This window comes from Lipotes vexillifer, unplaced genomic scaffold (genome assembly GCF_000442215.2).
Source record: "Lipotes vexillifer unplaced genomic scaffold, Lipotes_vexillifer_v1.1 scaffold1003, whole genome shotgun sequence".
Taxonomy (NCBI): Eukaryota; Metazoa; Chordata; class Mammalia; order Artiodactyla; family Lipotidae; genus Lipotes; species Lipotes vexillifer.
Genome location: NW_006798890.1, coordinates 2611797 through 2627981, shown reverse-complemented (window position 1 = coordinate 2627981; position 16185 = coordinate 2611797). Strand labels below are relative to the sequence as shown.

General features: G+C 56.4%; 1 protein-coding gene across 1 annotated transcript in view; it reads right to left on the bottom strand.

The window, feature by feature from the left end:
- LRP8 (LDL receptor related protein 8) overlaps nt 1-16185 on the bottom strand; it is a 79844-nt gene that overhangs the window by 53800 nt on the left and 9859 nt on the right.

Here is a 16185-nt window from a genome sequence, read left to right as displayed (position 1 = left end):
CGGGCTCCCTCATCACACCGACCACCTCGGGCTGCTCATGCCTCGTTCGATCCAGCCTGCATGTGGCGGCAGCTGTGCAAGCAGCAAGCGACACAGGGTCCTGGAACTCACCAGTACAGGTGAGTTAACCTCTCGGAGCCTCAGTTTCCCCACCTCTAAAATGGGGCTAACAATCAGTAACTACACCCCTTGCGGGGCAAGACTTAAAGGAGATTGTAGATGTTGAAATTGCAGAGTGAATTGTTCAGCTCACAAAGACGACGGAGCTCTTGTCAATGATCTGGTTTATTTCTTCTTATCACTCCCACCGGCTTTCCTGCTGGGACTTTGGAGGACAGCTGGGTCGCCTGCCTGCTGGAATGCGACAGGGCTGGGGGCAAGTGGGCAAGGGGTGTGGCTCAGATGGGAAAAGCTTCTGGGCTCCCAGAGGTGCCGTGGGGCGGCCAGCGCTGACGGGGCACTGTGTGGACGAAGCTCGGAAGGAGCTAAAGGAGCTGCAGGCAGAACACACCTGCGAGGCAGGACCTGGAGGCCCTCTGGTCCAACCCTCGAATTTCATAAATGGGGCAACTGACGCCAGAGAAGGCCTGGGCTTTTCACACTCCCAAAGCAGCCTCGGCAAAGCAATTACACTCCCTCCTGAGACCCAGTCATGGAGCAGAACTGCAGCTTAAGAGGCTCATGGAATCATAAAACAGCCTAGAATCACAGAACAGAATCTCCAGTTCCTTGAGAGTACCTCAGAATCTTAAAAGCACATGATTTAAAAGTACTTAGACCCAAATGCCTCAGTGGTAGGATCATGGATTCATAGCTTTTTTTCAACTTGGAAATCACAGAGAAAATTTTAAACTTACAAACAACAGGATCCTAGAAGCTTCAAATCGCAGAATCTAATCCAAGCGCCAGGAGTGGCAAAGGCCTTTCCCTTCCCCCCCAGCAGTGCAGGAATCCTCTGTTCCCACCGCTGACATATGGCCATTCTGCCCTCTTGAATGCTCTCAGCGACAGGGGACTCAGTCAGCTGTGCCGGCTGGAGGCTGGACACGTTCCTTCCTCTTGAACAGGGAGGGAAATAAGTTCTCAACAGGAGATCCCCACTCTGTACAAATGGATTTTTCACCCCTCCTTGTTCTTTGGCTCTGGTCAGAAAGATTCCCAGGGAAGTGGAAAGGAGCCAAGAGCTGCCACAAAATGACTTTAACCAGCAGACAGACTGGTAATGTGTTTCGGTGGGAAAAAGGAAGGAGAGGGGCGATTAATTCCAACTTGCTATGTGATAAAGGAAATTAAGGCATAATACAGAGGAGACAGCAGTTCTATTAACCTGTGTGGAATACCAATTACTCAGGCTTCTCAAAATTGCTGGAAATAGAGAGAAAACCCCTAAAGAGACTGTGATTGTGGCCTAGCGCTCATCTGGATTAGGCTGTTTGTTTGCCCTGGCACCCTAATAATGGGGATGAGGGAAAATTCCACGTTTCCTGGGAGATGGCTCTGCCAGAGTGGGGGGGAAGAGGCAGGCCCACGTGTTGCCACTGGACCGCTTGGCGAGTGCTCATGGTGGAGGGGGTCCCGGCCCACTTAAGGAAGAGTTTGGTACAGTTGGGGTCCAGCACACACCCTTAGTCCTGCACTCTGGGAGGGACCCTGGGAGGGCCAAGCTTCTGATGACCCCTGTTCCCACTGAAAAGTTTCAAGTCTCTGCTTCTGGAAGCTGAAAGAATCAAGTAGGGGGCCTGCTGTGTGCCAAGTACCCTGCTAGGTGCTGGTAAGCCCTGCCATTAGGCAAGATCTTCAGAGGTGGCCGTGTCTCAGGTGCTGGTCCTGCTGGGCTGGCGCCCAGGGCTCTGGCCTGCACTGCCCACCTCTCTGCAGCCAGCCAAGGGACAGGCAGCATGGGCAGAGTTAATGGCCAAGGGCCGCAGCTTGGTGCCTACGGCCAGGGCCCCAGCAGGACTTCTGTGAGGGCTCCGGGCCAGAGCTGGGCAGGAGGAGACGGTTGCGGCCGTGGGAAGTGAGCTGAGAGAGGGAGTGGGGCAGGTGCCCAGCAGAGCCTCACGCCCCACTGGCATCCTGGCCTAGACCCTTGCCACTTCTCAGAGCCCCTCTGACAAGGGGCCGTCACTCGGGCTCTGAGCCAGCATGGTTCCTCCAACAAGATAGGTCCCACCACAGCCTGGCTGATAGGGAAGCTGCCTCTGAAACAGCCTGCTCCATGAGCACGCCCACCACGCATGACAAGTCCATCCTCCTTGGCCTTTTCTTCAAGTGGATGTTTTCTCCCAGTACAGAGATTTGGAAGATGTTCGTCTGCAGCCCTCTGTGGCCCTCCTCCCACGAGGGGCAGGTTAAGGAAGCAGAGCTCACATCCTGGCTTGGCCCCTTACTAGCTGTGTGACCTCAGCCAGGTTACTTGACCTCTCGGAGTCTCTGTTTCCCTCATCTAAAACTGTGATGCTGCATCCTGACTTGCAGGGTAGTTGCTTGTAAGATAACACAGCAGTGCCCGACGTAGTGATGCAAGTTCCTCTCAACTTTTCTTTTTCGCTCTCCCACCCCCAGGCTCTGTACCTAGTAGGTCCTCAGGAAGTTTTTGTTACAATTATTAAAGGGCATCAGGAGGCCTGGCCATTGTCATCCTGGGCCTCCTGATTCTTCCTAACATGGTTTCTCTGTGTATAAAGTAGAAAGAAGGGCTGTTCCTTGGAGAAAAAGGTCCAGGTGGAATCATGGCCGGGCAGCCAGCTGGGCTCAAAGGACAAGCTATTTCAGAAGTGGTGTCGTCGCCACTGATCCCCCCGTGATCATAACCCTGAGTTGGGCAGAGTCAAGACTGGCCCACCTAGGCATACAGGCGGCAAGCTCCAGCCACCAGCACGCCCTGCCATCTCCACCCGTGGACCCACAGACAGCCAGGGTCCTCTAAGGGGGCCTCTTCTCCATTCTTGGGTGTGGGCCCGAGCCCAGGAAGAGCTGCATGGGGGAGGGGAGGGGAGTGGAGCTGGAAGGTGCCCAGCGGCCCATTTCTGGGTGAATGGTTAGCCTGTCCAAGGTCAAGCCCATGTGAGGCCAGGGTGTCTGGTGGGCACATCTTCCTCATTCTTTGGGGTTCCCCCATTCTACTGAAAAGTCTTCCATGACCCCACATGGAATCTGAGGCCTGTTCTGGCCACAGCCTCATCACCCCGTGTTCCTGTCACTCAACTACCCTTCCCCACCAGACTAGCAGCTCATTGGAGGCAGGATAAGATATACATGGTGAGCACCAAGGGGATGCTTAGGAAATGGATGCTGGATGAATGAACAATGAATGAATAAATGAAAGAACATGTGCAATCTTGAGGCCTGGGTCTTTTCTATCTATACAGAACTTATAGCCCAAGATACAAACCATCTTTACCATCCAGCATTCTGCATACACAGTAAAAACAACAATCATTGAAACAATGCTTTAAAAATCCTTCATTCATGCATAATGAACTGGAGCTTCAGGGGATCCCAAGTTCTCTCCAGCTGGCTGGTACCCCCACCTCCCTCCCCGCAGGGACAGGAACCACCTCTCTGTTCTCATTCTCCCTTTCCAAAGACACAGTACCAAGGAGAACATAGCCAGGGGCCAGGAGGCCTGCATTCCGGTCCCAGCTGTACTCCTGAGCTGCTGTGTGGCCTTGAGCAAGCCACTCACCCTCTTTGGACCTTAGTGTCACCACCCGTTGGAGAAGAGGTGGGTCCCACTGCTCTCTGAGCCCTGTTCCTGCTCTAGTTCATCATCACAAGCCACATGTGGGAGACTGGAGCTGGAAGACAGTAAGTACCAGCACTCAGCACCCAGGCAGATAGTTCTGGGGAAAGGTTCACAGACTGCAAGGCTGGGGAGGGCACCAGCCTCCGTCCAGGGCCCCACCTCCTACCTGCTCCTCAGGGAACCCTGGAGACATGTGGCCCTGATCATAGTGTGACAGCCGCCCCTGGGCCAGGCCCTCGTCTATCTACCACACCTTGAGGTTTACAAAGCCCTTTGCATGCATCTCCTTATTTAGTTCTTACAACACCCATGAGGCTCAGAAAGGGACAGGATGGGGCTTCCCTTGTGGCTCAGTGGTTAAGAATCCGCTTGCCAACGCAGGGGACACGGGTTCGAGCCCTAATCCGGGAAGATCCCACATGCCGCGGAGCGACTAAGCCCGTGCGCCACAACTACTGAGCCCACGTGCCACAACTACTGAAGCCCACGTGCCTAGAACCCGTGCTCCACAGCAAGAGAATCCACTGCAATGAGAAGCCTGCGCGCCACAACAAAGAGAAGCCCCCGCTCGCCGCAACTAGAGAAAGCCCACGCACAGCAACGAAGACCCAACACAGCCAAAAATTAATAAACTAATTGATAAAAAAAAAAAAAAGAAAGGGACAGGATGGGCCCAGGCCACACAGCAAGTCAGTGACCATCCGTCGGCCCAGTGTTCTGCCCTGACTCCACCCTCCTCCACACAGTAAGAAGGATGCAGGATCTGCAGTGCAAGTCCTGACCTTGCCCCCTGAGCAACCCTGAGAAATGTGAGTGGTACCCTCTCAAGAACCTCTCTGAGCCTCCATGAAAATCCAACAGCATAAAAGAAGCCAAAGGTGTGAAAAGAGCTCTGCACAGGGGGCCCCAGAGCCAGGGCTCCAGTCCTGGCCTCTCCACACACTGGCTCAGTGCTTGGGCAGGCCTGGGTTTCCCCATCTATCAAACAGGGGATGAGAATCCCACCCTGCCTGCCCCCTGCAGGCCTGCTGTGCACTTGCCAAACCTACCCCTGTCCCACCTGTGCACAGCCCACCTGCCCTTCTGTGAGCATCACCTCAGCCAGGAGGGGTGGAGAGGCTGCCCCCTCTCTGCACACAGCTCAGTTTGACTCACTGCCCCCCAAAGCCAGTCCTGGGCACAGAAGTGTGCTCAGGCAGACATGCAGACCCTCGGGCACATGCACACAGCACATGCAGATGGGCACACATGCACACAAACACACTGCCCACTTGCACATTCAGATGTGCACCACATACCAAACACAGACACACACGCCATGCTGTGCACACACCGCAGCACACGGGCCACACACTCACACATACACAGGTGGCTTCATATGATGCTCACACGCTACAGACAGATATGCATAGATTTTCCTGCCTCTCCTGTGACAGCCAGATGGTGATATTCTCCCAGAGGGCTACCATTTAATGCTCTAATTAATTTTTTAAAAGTTCTATGTACCCAGAGCCTGGGTTTGTTCCAAATGTCCCAGGCATGGCCCAGTTCGAAACCAAGGAAGGAAGCAGACCTTAGGGGGAAGGGCTGTGGGGCCGGGGAGGGAGAGGGGCTCCCACTGCCCGGGAGAGCCTGCATCCTCACCTGGAGGTCTGATACCTAGCCTAGTAAGGGGGGGTGCGGACTCAAGGGTCATCTGCCCAGATGTGGTCCTGATCCTGGTTCCAAGAGCACCCTATAACCCAGGACAGGGAGAGACCCCTTGCAGCACCCCTGGCCGGGTTGTCTGGTCCTGCCTGCACACTTCGGTTCCTCAGACTTCACTGCAGAGGAAGGTGTTTACAGACACCAGGGTGGGCTCTGGGGCTCACGTCCAGATCCCAACTCACCCTTTACGAGCCCTACTGTGTGACTCCAAGGCACTGTCAGCGGAAACAATGCACAGAGCCAGCACAGTCTGCCGGGTGAGATGGATGAGGCGGGAAGACGACGGGCCAGCCCAGGGGGACTTGCAATGCTCCCTGCCTTCCCACTTACATGCCTCCAGTGAGGGGAAGCTCACTCTGTCTCCAGGCAGCCTGCTCTGAATGGACCAGAGCCCATCCTCACCCAGGTCCCCTGGTGAACCCCGGCCGTTCTCTGGGTCACGGTCCCTGGTGGTCCAGGCTGGCAGGAACCATGCAGCAGTTGCCCTCCAGGCCTTTCCTCTGCCTTTCCCGGGGGCATGTTCTTTGCTGCTGAGTGCTTGGGAAAACGCAGCAATAAATTTACCGCCTCACTTATGAGTAATTTGCTGTCAGGAGCTCTGCCTAAGCAGAGGGCTGAATTAAAGAGGCTTAATTAACATGAATGTTGTGACAGATTTCAACCGAGTCAGAAAATCCCCCATCCTCAAAGTCCAGGCCCTCGCCTGCCACTCCCCAGCTCTCGCGGGAGATGAGAGGCCCAGGGAGAGCACTCAGAGCCGCTGATGGATGTGACCCGGGGCTGCCTCTTTCCCAGGATTAGGGGGGATTTGGGATCTGGGGGCTGGAGGTTTGAAGATCAGCACAGGAAACTGGGAGCCTTTGCAACACCAATTCCAAAGAAGTTTTCAGGCTAAGCCCTTCGTCCCTACCTGGCTCAGTGACAAATGCATGGGCCTCGGAGCCTGAGAGACCAGGGTTCGGATCTGCCACTCACATGCTGAGAGGCCTTGGGTGAGTCACCCTACCTCTCTGTGACTCACCATCCCCGTCAGCAAAGGAACAAGACAAATCCCCCCTCACAGGGTTGTCAGAGGTTTCCTGAGGTCATGCGTGGAGAGCAAAGGTGCTCCGAGATCTTCATTTCGTCCCCCCACCCCATCCTGAGCATAAGAACAAACATTATTGAGTGATTACCGTGTGCTGTGCTCATCATCCATCTCATTTAATCCTCCTCATAGTCCTTTGAGGAAGAAACTACCATAACCCCATTGTACAGATGAGAAAACCAAGGCACTCAGAGGGGAGCTAATTTGCCCAAGGTCACACAGTCAGGGGGGTGAGGGGACCACAGTCACCCATGACGCTCACTGAGAGCCCCTGGAAGGATCTCAAGAGCCACGGCAAGGGGTGAGGTCAGGCAGTGGGGGCCGCGCTGGGGTAGGCACGGGGCCTGACAGTAATGTTAGTGGAATCAATCTGTGAATAATGGGGGAAGGGGAGAAGCAGGCCCTTGGGCAGTAGGTGTCCCATCAGAGAGGTATCTGTTTTTCAACCACTAAGACTTTATTAAGTTGACCCCTGAGGGCCCAGCCTGTGTCAGGCTCTGGGGAAGAGAAAAATGCAGTGGAAGGTGCACCCGCTGCTCTCAGGATTGGTCCCCCGCTTCTACTCCCCTCGGCTTTCCCCCAGGGCACCCAGCCCGGCCCTGGCATGGGGCGGGAACACCATAATTTATCATTAATGATTGCCATTATTAATATTAACGTGGATGACACCTCTGACCAGAACCAACTTTAAGGAGTAGCAGGAAGGAGGCCCAGCTCCCACCTGCCCATCCCAACACCTCAGGCCCCCAGCCATCACCCTGCACACCTTAAATCACCCAACAGGACAGGTCATGTTAAGGTCCTGGGGCTCCCCCTGGAGCACAACCAGGGGAACAGGAGGGGCTCTGGGCCCCAGGTCCCCAGGGCTCACCTGAGGGACACCCAGTTGGAGTCTTGGTGTCAAGGATATGTCTGGGAACAGTGTAGGGAGGAGGGAGTGGACAGTGTGTGGTGCAGGGTCAGATCGGCCTCCGGAGTATAACCCTCCTCAGCGCTGCCAAGCCCCACACACCCCCCCAAGTCCTGCCCCAGGAGGACTTCCCTTCCCCCCAGCTCACCCCGCAACTTCCTGACTCAGACACTAGCCCCACAACCTTGGGGAAGCTTCTCATTACCTCTGCCTCATTTCTCTCCTCTGCACAATGAAGGATAAAAACAGTACCTATCTTATCAGGCTGACCTGAGGGTTGAGTGAGGTGCCACCTGGCACTGAGTGGCAGCTCAATAAACGATGGCTATGATTACTGACACCCCCCGGTTAGTGGAGAACAGCCCTGTCAGGTGCCACTAAGGAGCCGCGTGGGCGCGGGGGTTCTCTGGTCTCTACAGGGCAGCTCCAAGGCAGCAGGATTAGCCAGGGGGCTCTGTACAGCCCCTATGACAGGCCTGGGACCCACAGGGCCTCTCAGGACAGAATCAGAAAGAACTTTGTTTTTGGAAATTAAAAGAACTGCCTTATAAAGAAGTGAGGTCTCCGTCCCAGGAGGTGTGCAAGCAAGAGATCCATCCATTCATTCAACAAGCATTCACTGGGCCCCTCGGCTGTGCTGGGCCCTGTGTTGGCCAACGGGAGTTGGGAAAGAGAGCATGAGACACAACCCTGCCTGGAGAAACCCACAATCTAAAAAAGCAAGAGCTACTGAAGTTGCCAAACTGACCCCCGGGCCAGGGCTGCCCACCCCTGTACACGTGTCAGAGCCTGGAGAAAAAGCAAGAGGCCCTTCGGCATGAAGGGGGCTCTGGGGAACACCCGGGGCGGCTCAGTGAATGCTCTCTGGCCCTGCAGACATGAGGTCAGGCCCCACCTGCTCTGAGTCCCTCGTGGCCCTGTGATCCCGACGGCCTCCTGGTGCCTATGCTCTCCTTGCCCTGGTCCACCTTGACCACAGCTCAGCATCAGCTTCCAGAGCCCCCACCCAGCCCGAAACCCAGTCAGGGGGGTAGGAGGTGTCCTTGGAGGGAGGGCCCTGCTGGCAGCAGGGAGCAGAGGAGAGACGGGTGGCTGTCTGCCTGGACAGGGGCAAGGACACGGCCAGTCCCAGGCAGGTGGCAGGCTCACCCCTTGCCCACTTTCCTGCCCCCACAGCATCTACAACCCTGCCAACCACGGTTCCCGGGGAGCAGGCTCCAAGGAGGCCCAGCAGCCAGACCACCAGCTGCTGCCCCCTCCCCGTACAAACACTAGCCACAAAGCACCCTCCCCCAGCTCTGCCCGCCTGCGGTGACAGCCTCTTGGCGCCAGCTCTCCCCTTCCCTCCATCTGTCAGGAATCGGTGCAGACAGGCTGTGAGAACCACAAGAGGAAGTATAGATGCTGCTTGGACCCCACCCCTCCCCCCACCTCCCCAGCGCTCTCCCCCGCACCCCACGTCCTCTCACTCCCCACTCCTCTCTGTGTCTTCCTTTCCCTGCATCTGTCTCCTACTGATGACGCCACCGACAAAGTTGGGAGTAGGGAGGGGAAGAGGACCAGCCAGCCAGTGACCCCCACTTACTGGTAATCACCACACACCACGGCCACAGCACAGCCACCCACCCATCAGTCTTCATCCTTTACGTTCTCCCAAACCATTAAGGAGTCGAAATCCTGTGCGACTGTGGGCTCAGTGTCCCCATCTGTACAACTGGTACAGCAAATCCTGCTGAGCCCGCCTCCCAAGGGATACTAGGAGCCCAGAGGCAACACACGGAAAGGGCTCTGTAAACCACAGAACCTTGTACAAGGCAAACAGCCTGTGTCCCCAGCGTCTTCCTATCTGATGTGGGAATAAAGGTCCTAGTGCCACCCTCCTCCTGGCAGTAGCGAGGCCAGAATGGGACATAAACAGACAGATAAATGCCTTGAAGAATATAAAGGGCAGCAGGAACGCAAAGGCAGGGCTGTCGAGGTAATGATCCTCACTGTATTGATGTGAGGTGAGCAGGGCAGAGCTGGGGAAACTGAGGCCCAGAGGGAGCCGTCACACAGCTAGCTGTGCCAGAGGTAGGGTCAGAACAAAGGCCAGGCCTCCTGGCCATGTCCACACCAGCACCCCAACAGGGATGCTCAGCCCTGGCTCCTCCAGACCTTCCAAGGGGCTCTATGTCTCTTTGAATTCTCCCAAAACGTGGGGAAGAAATCAGCTTTTTCCTTTTTTTAGAGTGAGCCCTGCCCAACTGGCAGCAGAACCCACAGGTAACGGGGGAAGACCTGTTGCAGAGCTTGGGGAGCAGCAACGGGGGTGGGCAGGGTGCAGGCCAGCGGGCCAAGTGTCCCATTGGACATGAGACTTTTCATTTTAAAACGGGGGCGGTTCCAAGCTGGGCATCCTGCGTGGGAGCAGATGCTTGGTAATGCCAAAGTGCGGGCAAACATGGGGGTGGGTCTTTGCATCGAACAGAGAGCATAACCCCTTTCCCCCTTCATCCCGGCGAAGCTTGGCCCAAGGCCCCACAGGCCCCAGCGGGGAGGATGTTCTGGCCTAGCTGCCGTCTCAGGGTCCTGTGAAGCCACGTCTACCCGCAACTGCAGCACAGATGTGCCCAAGGAAAAGGGGAAGGAGACCTGGGTCCTCCACCCCTTTCACTGCCAAGGAAGCTTGAGGTTCAGAGAAGCCAACTGCCCAAGGTCACATATTGAGCTGGGCGGCCAAGGCCTGCTTTTCCATCTGCAGATCCTCCCCAGGTCCCAGCAGGGCACTGGCACAGAGGAGGCCTGCAGTGGATGCTGGAGCTCAGACTTGAAGGCTCCAGCCCACACCAGGCACTCCTCGGGGGCTCACAGAGACACCATGGGCGAGCGGGCACGTGGCGCAGGAGGGTGCCGCACGAGGAGCAGAAACACAGCCTGGGGTGGGAGGGGCGCTGGGCGTGTGAAAAGCCAAAGAGCCCCGCCCACTCTCCTTCCTTCCTGCCTCTCCGCAGGCCTTAGCCAGGTCCCCCTGCCCCATCCTCCCGAGGCCCGTGGCCTGGTGTGAACCACAGACTCTTAATTGGACCGTCCTGATGCAGAGTGGCAAGGATGGAGATGGAAGGAAACACAGGGACGGGGGAGCCCAGAGGAGGCCCTGACTCAGCTGGGGTGTGAAGGCTCCCTGGAAATGGAGACTCTTGAAGCAAAGTGGGGTTGGACAAGCAGAGGAAGGGCCTTCCAGGCAGAGGGACCCACATGTGAGGGTGTGATGATGCCCTTGTGACATCAAACACATGTGGGGTGTGGCTGGAGCACAGAGCCATGGGGTTTGGGGGGACAAGTGGATGGTGAGGTCTGCAGCAGGAGAGATGCCAGGTATGTGTTTGGGTGTTGAAGGGCCCTGAATGTTAGCAAGCAGACTATCCTGTGAGTGGGGGACGTCCCTGTAGGACGCTGAGCAAGAGCAGGAGAAAGCTCCACGTGATTGAGAGCACTCGGCGGCAGAGCGGAGAATGGACAGGAGGGAACAGAGACGAGGTTGGTGCTGCTGCTGTGGTCCGGGGAGGCTGAAGTGGGATGGGGAAAGGGCCTGGACCGGCAAGTAGGAGGGGAGGATCAGGCCTTGGTGGCCGTTAGAGGTAAGGGAGACGGGGGCTGTGATGACTCCCAGGTTCCTAACCAAGGCCAGGGCAGTGTCCGTGCTGTGGACTGGTCTCAGGGCAGAAGAGGTCCATACGCAGCCCCCAGTGCCCGTGTGCCCGGCCACAGGTCATCGGAGGGTCTGGGCACTACCACCTTGCTGACCCGGAGACAAGCTATCTGCAGAGGTATCACCTTTACTGATGGACATGGCACATCTGTCTTCAGCCCCCCACTTCCTTGGGAGGTATGTCACGGTTACAGAAAGCAGCCAATGTTTATAGAGCCCAGAGTGTGCAGCCCACCAGGCTCCAAGAAGCAGTGGCCAGAGAGGGGATAGGCCTTACCCAAGGCCACACAGCATGTCAGCTATCACAGGTCAGGAGGGGACACTGAGCAGGCTTGGAGTGAAGGTAGGGGGCAGTGTTTGTGAGCAGAGGTCCCAGAAACAGAGCTGGGACCTGGGTAGGGCAGAAGCGTCACAGGAGACAGATTTGAGATTGAAAGGAAGACAGATTTTGTAACAGGAAGGGCTATCCAGGGACAGAAAAAGCTATCAGGTTGCTCAGTGAGCTCCCTGTCCCTGGAGGTATGTAAGCAGACAATCGCCCCCTCCCCATCTCCAGACCCTGGGGCTGCTGAGGGGATTCTGGCATTGGGATGGGGGTGGGGAGCCTGCTTTGGCCAAATGAAGATGCTGCTCCAGCCCCAAGAGCCACAGCTCACTCATTCATTCACTCAACACACATTCACCAAGGCTTGCTCTGTGCCAGGCCAGAGACATTGGGCACCAGGGGCAGGTGGAGCAGAACAAGAGAAACCTCACCTCTCAATCTTCCCCACCCCCATCCAGTGGGGTGAGGCCAAAGCTGGGCAGGGGGCAGAGGATGGAGACCCTGGCTGCCCACACTCCATGTCACAGGTCTAAGGGGCTGGGCTCCCTTATCTTTCTGGGCACATTTGGGGCATGGGGCCAAGGGCTGGGCAGGATCAGACACAACGTAACCTCCTCCTGCACCCCACCCCTCCTGGAGGTCCCCAAGGCTCTGGGCTCATTTCCTAATGAGGTCCCTGTAAGGACTCTTCCTAATTAAATTAGGACAGTAAGTTATGGCCTGGGGCTGCAGGGGAAGAAGCAGGGACAAAGGTGACTTCTGGGGGTGCTCCCTGGCCCCTCCCAGCCCACCCAGCAGTGCAGCAGCCTGGCATGGGAGGGGATTCCTAAAGGGCAGATGGGAGATGGAAGTTCAGAAAAAGAGGTCAAAATAAGCGGAGCAAACCTTGAATTGAGCACTGATCACGTCCAGACACTATTCTTGGTGCTTTTCCTAAACAAACTCATATAATCGTACAATCACCTAGAGGGTTAGGTGTTGATGGCTCCATTTTAGAGAGGAGACAAGTGCTCAGAGGGGTTTAGTAACTTGCCTAGGGTCCCACAGCTAGGAAGCAGTGAAGTATGGACTCGATCCCAGGCAGCCTAGTTAGAGGCCCTGCTGTTATCTGAGTCACAGTGGAGTTGCTCATGGATGAGGCAATGCAGAAGGGGGCTTCCCACCCCCATGTCTATGGCTCCCACCTGGCCGCGCAACAAGCAGAGGTTTGGAGTCAGACCTAGACAGGGGTCAGGGAATCTGAATTTCAAAAGGTGTCCAAAGTGACTCAAACTCCCGATCCAATCCTCACAGGTGGGAAAACTGAGGCCCAGGGAGGAGCAGAGACTTGCCCAAGTCCCTCAGCAAGTCAGCGACAAGGTGAGGCTACGTGGCTCCTGGTGTGGTGAGAGTGAGAGCCTGGGGGGGACTTGCTCGTAACGGATCAACAGCGACAAGGGCTCAGGCCTCTGCTTCCAGGGGGAGAACTCAGTGCAGAATTTGCAAGTGTGGGAGAGGCCAAAGGCCAGGGAGAGGGAGGGTGAGGGGTCTGGGAGAAGGGGTGGCAGAGAGAACAGGGGCTCCAACCACATGGCTGGCAGACCTCTGTGTCCTGGTATGGCCCAGTTCCCGGTGTAGGAAGAACCGACTGGCTCTGTGAGACCCAGTGAGGCTTCAGGTACTGTACCCAGACCAGGAATTGCTCATTACCCGCGTGCACAGAGCAGGAGTCTGGGGTTCAGATTCGAGGGACTTGTCCCAGGCCTCCAGCAGGCAGTTGTGCAGATGGGGGATGAAAAGAGAGGGAGACATGAGAGCATTACATATGCAGCATATTTAAAGCCTGGGGCTACAGGTGTTAAAGAATTGGCCTGGTCAGACTCAGCAAAAAAATAAACAGGTGGAAACCCCCGAGCAGATATAGGTGCTGCTAATTAACAGTTGGTTCCAGCTTTGCACATACGGTTTATGCCACATCCCCTGTGCGATGGGTTGGATTTCACAGCCCTTGCTCCCTGCTCTGGGCCTTCTGGGCCTCAGGGAACGGGGGCAGCTCCTTGGACCGCCACATCTGGGTCCTGGCCATGGCGGAGCTCCTGTGAACTCCGTGGTTCTCAGGGGAAAACAAAAGAATCCCAGGGAATTGGGGCTGAGAGGGGCCTGGAGATGCCCCGCTCCCAATGAGCAGAGACCCAAGAGGGGCAGAGACCTGCTGATGGCTATTAGGTAAGGTAGGAGCAGGGGTGGAGCTGAGGTGGGCCTTGTCTCCAGGCCATGGCGTTTATATCAACTTCAGCCCTCTGCGTGGGGCGTGGGTGGGTGCAGACAGTGGGCTATAGGCTGAGGCTTGGAGGGGAGAGGCTGCCATGGCAGGGGTCAGGCTGGGAACAGAGACTGCTGGCACCTCTCCAGCTACAAATAATTCCCCACCACAGACAGCCCAGTGGGGGGCTTTGGCTTTGCCTTGGCTGGGCGGCCTTGGCCACCATGGGAGGAAGGGCGTCACCTTGTCCGCCCTTGCTCCCTGCTCTGGGCCTTCTGGGCCTCAGGGAACGGGGGCAGCTCCTTGGACCGCCACATCTGGGTCCTGGCCATGGCGGAGCTCCTGTGAACTCCGTGGTTCTCAGGGGAAAACAAAAGAATCCCAGGGAATTGGGGCTGAGAGGGGCCTGGAGATGCCCCGCTCCCAATGAGCAGAGACCCAAGAGGGGCAGAGACCTGCTGATGGCTATTAGGTAAGGTAGGAGCAGGGGTGGAGCTGAGGTGGGCCTTGTCTCCAGGCCATGGCGTTTATATCAACTTCAGCCCTCTGCGTGGGGCGTGGGTGGGTGCAGACAGTGGGCTATAGGCTGAGGCTTGGAGGGGAGAGGCTGCCATGGCAGGGGTCAGGCTGGGAACAGAGACTGCTGGCACCTCTCCAGCTACAAATAATTCCCCACCACAGACAGCCCAGTGGGGGGCTTTGGCTTTGCCTTGGCTGGGCGGCCTTGGCCACCATGGGAGGGAGAGCGTCACCTTGTCCCTGCAGCCTCTGTGCGTCCAGAACAGTAACCTCCCTCCTGGTGCATACCTGCTCTCTGAGCACGCACACTCCACGCACACGCACGTGTGCTGGTGCACATGGCTGAGTGCGGCTCTGAGAGTGATGGGGGCAGCAGATGGCAGCTCGGGGTCCAGGAAGTGGAGAGGGAGGGAGGGCGGGAAGAGCACTGGCGTGAATATCCCTGGATTCACGCCACCAGGAAAGCCCACCCTTGGCCTCCAGCTATTCATACCAGCAGCTTAACCTGGGTCAACAGGCCCTTCCTGCCTCTCATCAGCTGCCAACTCTCTGATGTTAAACTGGACCCACTGGTGAACCAAGGCCCCCTCTTAGATAACTAACTATGCCAGGCCCGGATGGTTAACCAGCTCTCCTTGGTTCTCTCTGCGTAACCAGCTCCCCTAGGCCACCCAGGAAGCAGCCACCCTGGGGCCCCCGGTGCAGATGGCAGCGGATGAGATGATTCCTACAGTCCCTCCCAGCCCGAGAAACTGCTGTTGTCCCAGGCAGCCAAGTCCTCCCAACTGGCCAGCTGACCCACGTGTCTCCTGCTGCTATTTTAGCAACTGCTCTCTTGTTATGTCCTTGGACGAGGAGAAGGAAAGCTGTTGACGGTCACTTCTACTTGGTGGGGATCACGGGCTCGGGAAGGGGAAAGGGGATGCTCATTTCAGGGCCAGGTCTGGGCAGAACACTTTACATCAGCCTGCACACCTCTGAGAGGTGGGCTCATCATCCCCATTTCAGAGACCAAGGATCTAAAGCTCAGAACATAAGACCCATAGCAGGAACCCTGGCTAGTGGGTCACAGGGCTGGTGGCCTGACTCCATTTTTCTCCATCACTCCACTGCATCCAATGCAGTCACAGGCACAGGAAGAAGACAAAAGGGAAAGTGGCCCAAGGAACCTGGGTCTTAGGGCTGAGTTCTGGAAGTGGACCCTAAAAAGTCCAGCTACCCTCCATCTGCCTGCCTGGAATCTACCCACAAAGCCAGGTACACTCCCACCAACCCTCACCAGGCATTAAGGAGCTCGAGGGCCACAGGTCCCCCTCCCCCAGGCCAGGACTGGTCCTGAGCCCAGATCCAGGGAGAAGAAATCTGCTCAGAGTGCTGGTTACAGTGCAGGTGGAGCAAGGACCGATGGGTAAAGGGGAGATGAAGTTCAGAGAGGGAGAGCCCCTCACACAGGGTCACACAGCAAGTCAGGGGCAAGGGCAGAACAACTTTTATAAAGCTGTGGAGGAGACAGATTCTACAAATATCTTGAGAAAAATGAAGACCAGTTATACTCCCTTCTGTTTTCTTTGGTGGGGGTGGGGAGTCCTTGGGGCCAGAACACAGTTGTCCCTTCTCTTTGCTTTGTTTTGTGAGGCCTGGATCTGGCTACTTGGTCTGCCCCACAGGGCCAGGGTGAGGTGGCCCCGTGCTCAAGGAAGAGGGAGGTCCTGCGGGCCACCAGCCTGGCTGGGAAGGGCCATGGGGAGTCAGGGGGTGTTGTGAGATAGGAAAACATCCCCTTGAGGGAGAGCGACAAGGTGCGGATGAAAACGCACATGCTCAGCCATGCCTTTCCTAGGACTTTCTCTTAAGGGAAGAACCAGACAAATGCACAAAGGTGTAGTACTGATATTCACCCCAGCACTGTGTAGAACAGGAAAAAAAAAAAAATATATATATATATACATATATATA